This window comes from Marmota flaviventris, chromosome 2, assembly GCF_047511675.1.
Source record: "Marmota flaviventris isolate mMarFla1 chromosome 2, mMarFla1.hap1, whole genome shotgun sequence".
Lineage (NCBI taxonomy): Eukaryota > Metazoa > Chordata > Mammalia > Rodentia > Sciuridae > Marmota > Marmota flaviventris.
The window spans coordinates 1,224,235-1,232,213 of NC_092499.1; the positions used below are offsets into that span (position 1 = coordinate 1,224,235).

General features: G+C 58.8%; 1 long non-coding RNA gene across 1 annotated transcript; it reads right to left on the reverse strand.

Annotated features, from left to right (window-relative positions):
- LOC139704647 (uncharacterized) lies at positions 1 to 6,156 on the reverse strand. Its single transcript, XR_011706485.1, has 5 exons — positions 5,818 to 6,156; positions 1,777 to 1,879; positions 1,020 to 1,370; positions 155 to 255; positions 1 to 123 (listed from the first exon to the last, which is right to left on the reverse strand). It is a non-coding gene; the product is annotated as an uncharacterized lncRNA (long non-coding RNA).
- Between the last annotated feature and the right edge of the window lie 1,823 nt (positions 6,157 to 7,979).

Consider the following 7,979-nt stretch of genomic DNA (forward strand, 5'->3'; position numbering starts at 1 on the left):
CTCTCTCTCTCTCTCTCTCTCTTCTCCTCTTTGTCACTGGTGCAATACAGATCTCTTGGTTGCTCCAAGTGTTGTGGTCACTTTCCTTTCATGGGCCTCCTCTGCACCTGGCCCTCCCTGCACCTGGCCCTCCCTGCACCTGGCCCTCCCTGACCTGGCCCTTCCCTGCACCTACACCTCACCTGTGCCTGGTCCAGATTCCACTGAGACTGCATTTGTAGCAAGGCACACTGCATCCAGGATGGGGAAGGTCCTCTGGGAGTAAGAACCAGCGAGACCTCTGGTCACAATGGTGGCCAATTCCAGACAGACTTTAGAGAAGGCCCCAAGTCCAGGGGCATGAACACAGACAGTGAGTGCCACTCAGCGCAGGCAGCACCCCAGAGCTGTGTCCTGGAGACCAAGCCTGTGGTGCCTTCACACGCACCTCCAGACCCCAGGAGCATGTCTCAGATCCAGAGTCCTGGGTCGGCCACCACACAGGTGACCCCCGACCTGGCCCACCTCAGGCTTTCCTGGGTAGCGGCTCCTGCTCCCTGAAGGAGTGAAAAAGGCCCAGAGGGACCCACACAGATGTGGGGGGCAATCTATCCACCAGGAAGGCAGCACAAAGGGTGGTTCCTTGAGGGGGAGACCCTGGCCTGCAGTGGAGCCCAGGACACCACTAAGCAGGTCTTTGGCCACCTGCAAGGACAGGTCTTCCCAGTGCTCCCAGTAGGACAGCATGGGGCACTGGCTGCCGAGGCCACTCTGAGGTCTCAGGTCCCCTTCTGCTGCTGGCTGGCAGTGGGACTGCAGCTGGGGCTGCATCACTGTGACATTACCTGATCTCAGTGTCCACCAAAACCCCCATGGGAGGCCAGAGTCCAGCGCTCCCTGCTGGCACCATGCCAGGGTTCTGCACAGGCCACAGCCCGTGGGGGCAGTGGTCATGCAGCAGTGCAGCCCGCGATCCCCGAGTGGCAGCTGTCGCCAAAGCAAGCCCCTCCGCCAGCTCCCCCAGACCCAGCAGGCCTCACCACCAGGGTCCTGCCCCCAAGGCCACCAAGGTGGTGCGGGAGCTCCACTGCACCCAGACTGTCATGGAGAGCTCAGTCCTTGTCCCGGATATCACTTCATGCCGATTTAACAAGGAGGACACAGTTTTCAGGAAGAGGAAAGGGAGGAGCAAAGGAGAAGCGCAGAGGACTCAGTCCCAGAGGCTGCGGTTCTGCCCCTCAGGAAGCCGAGGGCTTTAAGGAGCCATTCAAGGCCACAGGCCAGCTGTGCCCTGCCAGGTCCCAGCTGTGCCCTGAGGTGAGCTTCAATTCACTTCTTAGATCCTCAGCAGACACCTCCTTCCTGAGGTGGGGGTGTCCAAGGACAATCCCCTAGGGGGAGAAAAGACAACACAGTCCAGCCATCTCCTTAGGGAGGGGAGAGGGGAGAAGAGAGGAAAAACTGCCCTTTTTAATCCTCAAACCAACAAGGGCTCTATTCAACAGGTGAAGTGGACCACTGTCACAGAGTGCTGGTGCCCGGCCGGCTGCCCAGCAAGCTCCCCGCTTGGGATTGGTGAACACAGGGGGCCACAGCTGGGCACTCCAAGATGCCCTCTGCAAGCCCAGGAACCCCTGTCTGCAGCAGCCTCCAGGATGGGGGTGGCCCCGTGCACTGGCTCTGCCCAGCCCCTGGTCACGGCCTGCCTGCCGGCAAGAGCAGATACCCCACCCTCACCCTACGCCCACATGTGCACCCCACCCCACACCCACACACCATCCACCACACTCGACTCACCAGGGGAACCCAACCGAGCTGCCAGCTCCACGCTCAAAGACACAGATGCTTCCAGAGATCCTATCTTCCTCCCTCAGGACCCCCCAGTGGAGTCCTTGGGGACCTGGTGGGACACACTCTGCATCAAGACAGCCCTTTGGGGCAGCCCCACACCTTCACATCTGCCCCATGGCTTTAGCTACAGGGGGGCCTGCTTCCTGCCCACCCCCAGCAGGATGTCACCGCAGGCCTTTCCAGGAAGAGGCCTGACCCCCGCGTACTGGGCAGTGACTTGGCACTGCTGTCTGTGGACTTGTTGGAAGCCTGGCCCAGGAGTTGGGAGGGGCCTCTGTCGGCAGGACTTTTTGTGAAGGGCTCTCCTACTGTGTATGAGTACTACGATGAAAGTACTGGGAGTTACTATAGCTACCACAGTGGTAGACCCAGCAGCGGAAACCCCGAGAACCACGGGCGTCCTGAGCTCACAGCCCTGTGGGCAGCAGGGGCCGGCACTGGAGAGTCCACACCCAGGTCCCAGCATCTCTGCCCACCAGCTGGAGCCCGGGCACAGCAGGAGCCCACCAGCTGGAGGCTTTGGGGCTTTGAGGTGACTGCACAGCCACATAGAGCACTGTGCCTTGGCCTCCAGCAGCTACTCCACAGAGCCCGGCAGCCCCAGCAGAAGAGGAGCCAGCTCTCCACCCCAGGAGCCAGAGGCCTCCAGCCTCATCCTGGCCTGAACCAGTGGGCTGCACCCCCAAACCTCCCACAACAAAGACCCCCAGAGACCTTTGCCTCTGAGAGAGCAGGTAACTCTCCAGGCCCCACTCAGTCACCCAGGAACAGGAGCGAGAAGCACAGGAGGGACACCCAAAGTGTAAGCAAAAACAGCCACAAGGTTCAGCACCCTGTGAAAGCACAGATAACCAGGACGGAAACAGAGCCAACAGGTCAGATCTCACTCCCCAGAGTCCATCCCTCAGGCCCTGGGGGATCCCTCTCTGGGCAGGAAATGGCCCCTGGTTACAGAAGGGGCTCAAATTTCACAGGGTACAAGGAGGGCAGCTTAGTCATTGGAGACTGAGGACCTGGGATTGGACAGTCCTGAAACTAGTTGTGCAGGTTAAAAATTTAACTCAGGAAGCAATTGTAAAAAGTTTAAACTCCTTGTTACCCGGAGGAGGTAGGGGCTCAGATCCCACCCACTGCATTTCTTCTTCCTCTGGGATTCCTTGTTTCCCAGAGTTTCACATTTACTTATTTCCCTCCTTCCAGGACTAATGCTCAATGGGGAAGGGTAATGTCTTATTTTCCCTCCCTCCTCCACCCCAGGCCCTTCCCTTCTCCCCAGGGCTGTCTGGGGATGTTCCCACCTTTCACAAAGTAGGGTGGCTCCTGGGAGCCCCAGCTCCACTGGCAGCCTCAGAGGGGGTCACGGACCACGTGGGGCCTGGGGGACCTGTGCTGGCCTTTCCTGGGAGCCTCGGGAAGCCAAAGGACAGCCCTGGAGCCGGCCTACTCCCTGCTGCATGGGGGCTTCCCAGTAGGCACCCAGAGGGCTCAGGGAGGGCCGGGGCACCCCACCCGCACTGACCAGACGAAGGTGGTGCCTCTGGCCTGTCTCAGACCCCTCAGGGCTGCAGGGCCTCGTTCCAGGGGAGGACTATGCCCAGGTCTGGGTCCCTGGGCAGCCCTGGCCTCTGTGGTGCCGGTTTCTGCTGCCCCAGTGGCCCCTGCTGCCCAGAAGCTCCCCCAGCCACCCCCAGGCCCAGACCTAGTCATTGTCAGGGGGTCTCAGGCTGTGGTTGGATACAATGTCTTATATCCAAGTACAATGTACTCACCACAGTGGTGCCACCCTTAGCAGTAACCAGAGCCACTAGACAGGCTGCCGTCCTTGGCCTGGCGGCCCTCCTCAGGTGTGGGCGCTCAAGGCTGCTGATCCCACCTCACCCTGACAGTTTACTCCTCTAGGTGAAGGACTGGGTTTCACAGCTGCACACCAGGAAAGACACCTGCCCTGCCAATGCCGCCCAGCAAGGCCACCCAGCTCCTCCTGGGTCTCCAAGGCTGAGGCAAGCCACATCACGGACTCCACTGTCCTTGCTCTCAGGGCAGGAGTGCTAAGCTCAGCAGGCTACAGACTGCTCCCCATGTTGTCTCAGGACCCCCAGCACCTGAGACCCTCAACGCTGATGTCCAGCCTGCCCCAGTGGCCCTGAACCCAGCTCTGAGTGTGCAGAGACAAGGAGCACAGGATGGTGTTCCCCGAAAGCCACTGCAGGGTCCTGAGCACCTCACAGTCTGCTCACACCCCACCCCAATCTCTGGACTCCAGTCCTGCTGAGCCTCCCAGGCTGGCCTCCTCAGCCCTGGTGTCCCCTAGAGCAGCCCACTGCTTGGACTCCTCCCCCACACTCCCTGGAAGCACCCTCCAGCCCTCCGTCTGGGGCCATGCTCAGTTATTGTCAGGGGACATCAGACTGTGTAGCTGGCTATAGCTACCACAGTGATGATGCCCAGAGCAGAAACTGGGCCAGCTGGATGCCCCTCCACAGACCCAAGGCTGGCAGCTGCCCCTCTATTCTTGGGCCCCCCTCAAGGCCACTGATCTGACCTTGGCCAGGGAAGGATAGGCCCCTCTAGCGGGAGGTCCACATTCTAGAGCAGAGGCAACTGTCCACATGTCCATGCGTGGCTGGAGGGGGAGAGCAGGGGCGAGGAAGAGAGAATCCCAGAGCCCCTGCATGGGGAGAGGGCCCAGGGCAGAGCCAGGCCGGGGTCGTGCAGGGGACTGGCAGTGCGCCCTGCCGCCAGCATGGCCAGGTGGTGCCTGCAGCCCCGGGGTGATCTGAGACAGGCCACAGCAGGGCCAGGCCTGAGAGGAGAGGGGCCCAGGCCCAGGGCCCTGGAGAGCAGCAGGAGCTCAGAGGCCCACAGGCTGCTCCAGGGCTCACGGGCCCCACGGGAACTGGCCCTCCCCAGGCTCCACCCTCGCCCCCCACAGCAGGGAAACTAGGGTCAGGGCAGAGGCTGGGCCCCAGGGGACCAGGTGGCCAGGCCCCCTGGCTACATCATGCTTTGGGGACCAACCTGAGGGTGAACCCCTTCCTGCTACGATCTGGGCCTCAGGGGGACTCAGGTCAGTTCTGGGGGATGTCCTCCCAGCCCCATCTACAGCTCACCACCCAGAGCACATCCGTCTGAGGGGCCCAGGGGAGATGGGGCAGACAATCCCAGGCCCTGGGGACTGAACATATTGTTGGGGCCTCTGTCACTGTGTCACTGGAGTAGCAACTACCACAGTGATGTGACCCATGTCCCAAAGCTATTGCCACTCCCAAGGGCTGGGCTGGTCACCTCCACCGGTTCTCCCAATAGACTTAGGAGGCTACTGACTCCTCAGCAGCTGCTGTCGGAGCTGGAGAGTCAGAGCAGGCTCCAGAACACGGCGGGATGGCCACACCCAGCCCCTGGCTGGCACCCAGTGTCCAAGGCAGAAAAGGGTATGAATGCCCCGATGTCCCAGCCACATGCCCGCACCCCAGAGGCCCTGTCTGGGGGCAGAGGGGCTCCACCCCACCCTGCTGGAAGCCACAGGGGACAGGATCCACTCCTCACAGAGCTCCTGGGGAACCCTCAGAGTGTGAACAGGGAGGACAGTCACCTGGGGGGTTCTCAGGAGCCCAGCACTCTCTCCAGGGACGGCGTCTCTCCCTTCCCTCTCTTCTCTCCTCATGTCCCCTTCCACAGAACAGTGGGGACACCATCCAGGAGGGTGGCATGTGGGCACGGGGCACCTAGGTGATCGGCTAAGAGGCTGTGTCACGGTGCACTGTGAAGTGCTGACTGTGTTTGGCCACGTCGGCTCCCAGGAGCAGGCTGCAGAGCAAACACCTGCCCATCTGCTGTCCTCGCTGAGACGACCCCCAGGCCAAGGAACCGGCCACCTCCCCGCCACCCTGGGTCTGCCTGGCCCCAGGTGGCCCACGCCTATGCCCCACATCCCCCCTCTCAATGAGCCAGTCTACCCAGCCCTACTCACGTGAGACCCTCACTTACTGCTCACCAGGAAAGGCCTGACGTCCTGAACAGATCCTGAGCAGCCCTGAATCACAGTGGATACAGCTGGGACGACCCCAGTGAGAAGAGCTCTGCCCAGAACTGCCCACGGCACCTGGGCACCACGACCCACACCCGCCAATAGGGGCTGGGGCCTCCACCTGCAGGACTCAGGTGCCACTCCCCTGCCTCCCTTCCTGAGAGAAGGAGCCAGTGCTGCTTGCAGGTGGGGGCAGTGGGCCCAGAGCAGCCTGACCCCACGCTCCAGGTTCAGAGACCCAATGCCCTGCCCTCCTGGAGTCGGGAGCTCAGCCAGACTAGGGCACAAGAGATGCCACCCTCCCCCTGGGCACCTCAGCTCACAGGAAGCAGATAAGTTCCGGGCCAGCTCCGGGAGAGCCCCCTTCCGGCCACCCCTTCCTGTCAGGCCCTCCTTCCCTCCTGTTCTGCACAGGAGAGCACAGGGGCAAATGCAGCTTTGTGCCAACCTGGGGCTGCCCTGCACACACCAGGGCCTCATCCCAAGAGGGTCATGGGAAGCCTGACTGACAGCGACTCATCAGAGCCACAGGTAACAGGCAACCTAGTAGGGCCCGGCCCTCAATCTGCAAGTCTCCAGGTGCACAGTGCCAGGTCTCAGAGGATCAGGCGACCCCGGGTGCTGCTGCTGCTGCTGCTGCTGCAGAGCTGATGGCTTTGCTTGGTGTGCAGGGAGCCCCCACACGCCGGGGGTCAGAAGCACACTGTGCAAGTACAGGAGACCCGTGCTTGTTTCTTCCCTGTGCCTTTAGAAGGTGGGCACACAGGCATCAGGGTGAGGTGGTGGAGCTGTGAGTGTACGTAACAGCATACATACAGCACCGAGACCTGGAGCTAACAGGCTGCATCATGTGGCAGGCAGGACCCAGGTGCATGCCAGGCAGAAGAGCTGTGTTAGAACCTCTAGAGGGACCACCAAAAGTAACAAGCGGCAGAGCTGAAGTGCAGCAGCCTTGCTTCCCCAGCCCCAGTGCTGCTGCGCTTACAAAGCACAACCTAGTGGCTCAGGCAGAACCCAGAGCCACTGAGCCCTGAGCCCCAAGGATGAGCAGCCCAAAGAGATCATCACCCAGGACTCAGCAGGGAAAGGTGGCAAAGATTAAGCCATAGAAACAACTGTATAGAGTCTATTCTGGTATCGACTTACATCAGATTCTCCTCCTTCCAGGCTTTACAAGTCAGATATAATTTGTCCCCTGAAAGCTCATGTGTGAAAAAAGAAAATTTAGAAGGAAATGATGGGTTTATGAGAGCCTTAACCGAGTCAGTGAGTTAATCCACTTGAATATTAACTAGATGATTCCTATAAACAGGAAGGGTGTAGCTAGAGAAGGTGGGTCATTGAGCATGACTTTGGGGTTTATAGTTTGTCCCTGGTGGGCTAAGTTTAGTCTTTCTCTGTTTCCAGATTGCAACATCCTAAGCTCTTTCTCCCCACTATACTCTTCACCATAAGGTTCTGCCTACCTTGGGCCCAGAGGAATGGAATCAGCCATCTAGGGACTGAGACCTTTTGAAACCATGAGCCAAAATGAACTTTTTTCCTTCTCTAATTGTCCTTGTCAGGGCTCTTAGCCACGCTGATGAAAACAATGACTAAAACACGAGTTGGTACCAGGAGTGGGGTCATTGCTGTGACTAACCTGACCATGTGGTTCAGAAGTTGTTGGAGCTGGTTTGTGAAGGGAGAAAATTTGGAAACATTAGTGATACAAGCAGGAAAAACTTCAGAATGTTGTAAGCAAAGCTTAATGGGCAATTCTGGTGGGAGCCCAGAAGACCAGATACCAACAGGACTGCAGACAGTAAAGACAAGGCTCAAGTGGTTTCAGAGGAAAAGGAAGATTCTCTTAAAAGTTGAAAGAGAGACAACCATGTTATAATCTGGAAAAGAAGTTGTCTCATTTTTTCCCATGCCCTGAGACTTAAAGGTGATGATCTAGTGGAGAAAATTTCAAGGTAAAAAATTCAAGCAATGGCAAGAATATTTCTGGCAGCTTTTAGCCAAGTTTACTGTGATAATAAGGAGCAGAAAGATTGTTTTTAAAACTTGTAGTTTGGCAAGTACAATGGGGGCTAAGGAAGTTGTGGTAGTTAAAGAGATTGTAGCCATGAAAGAGATG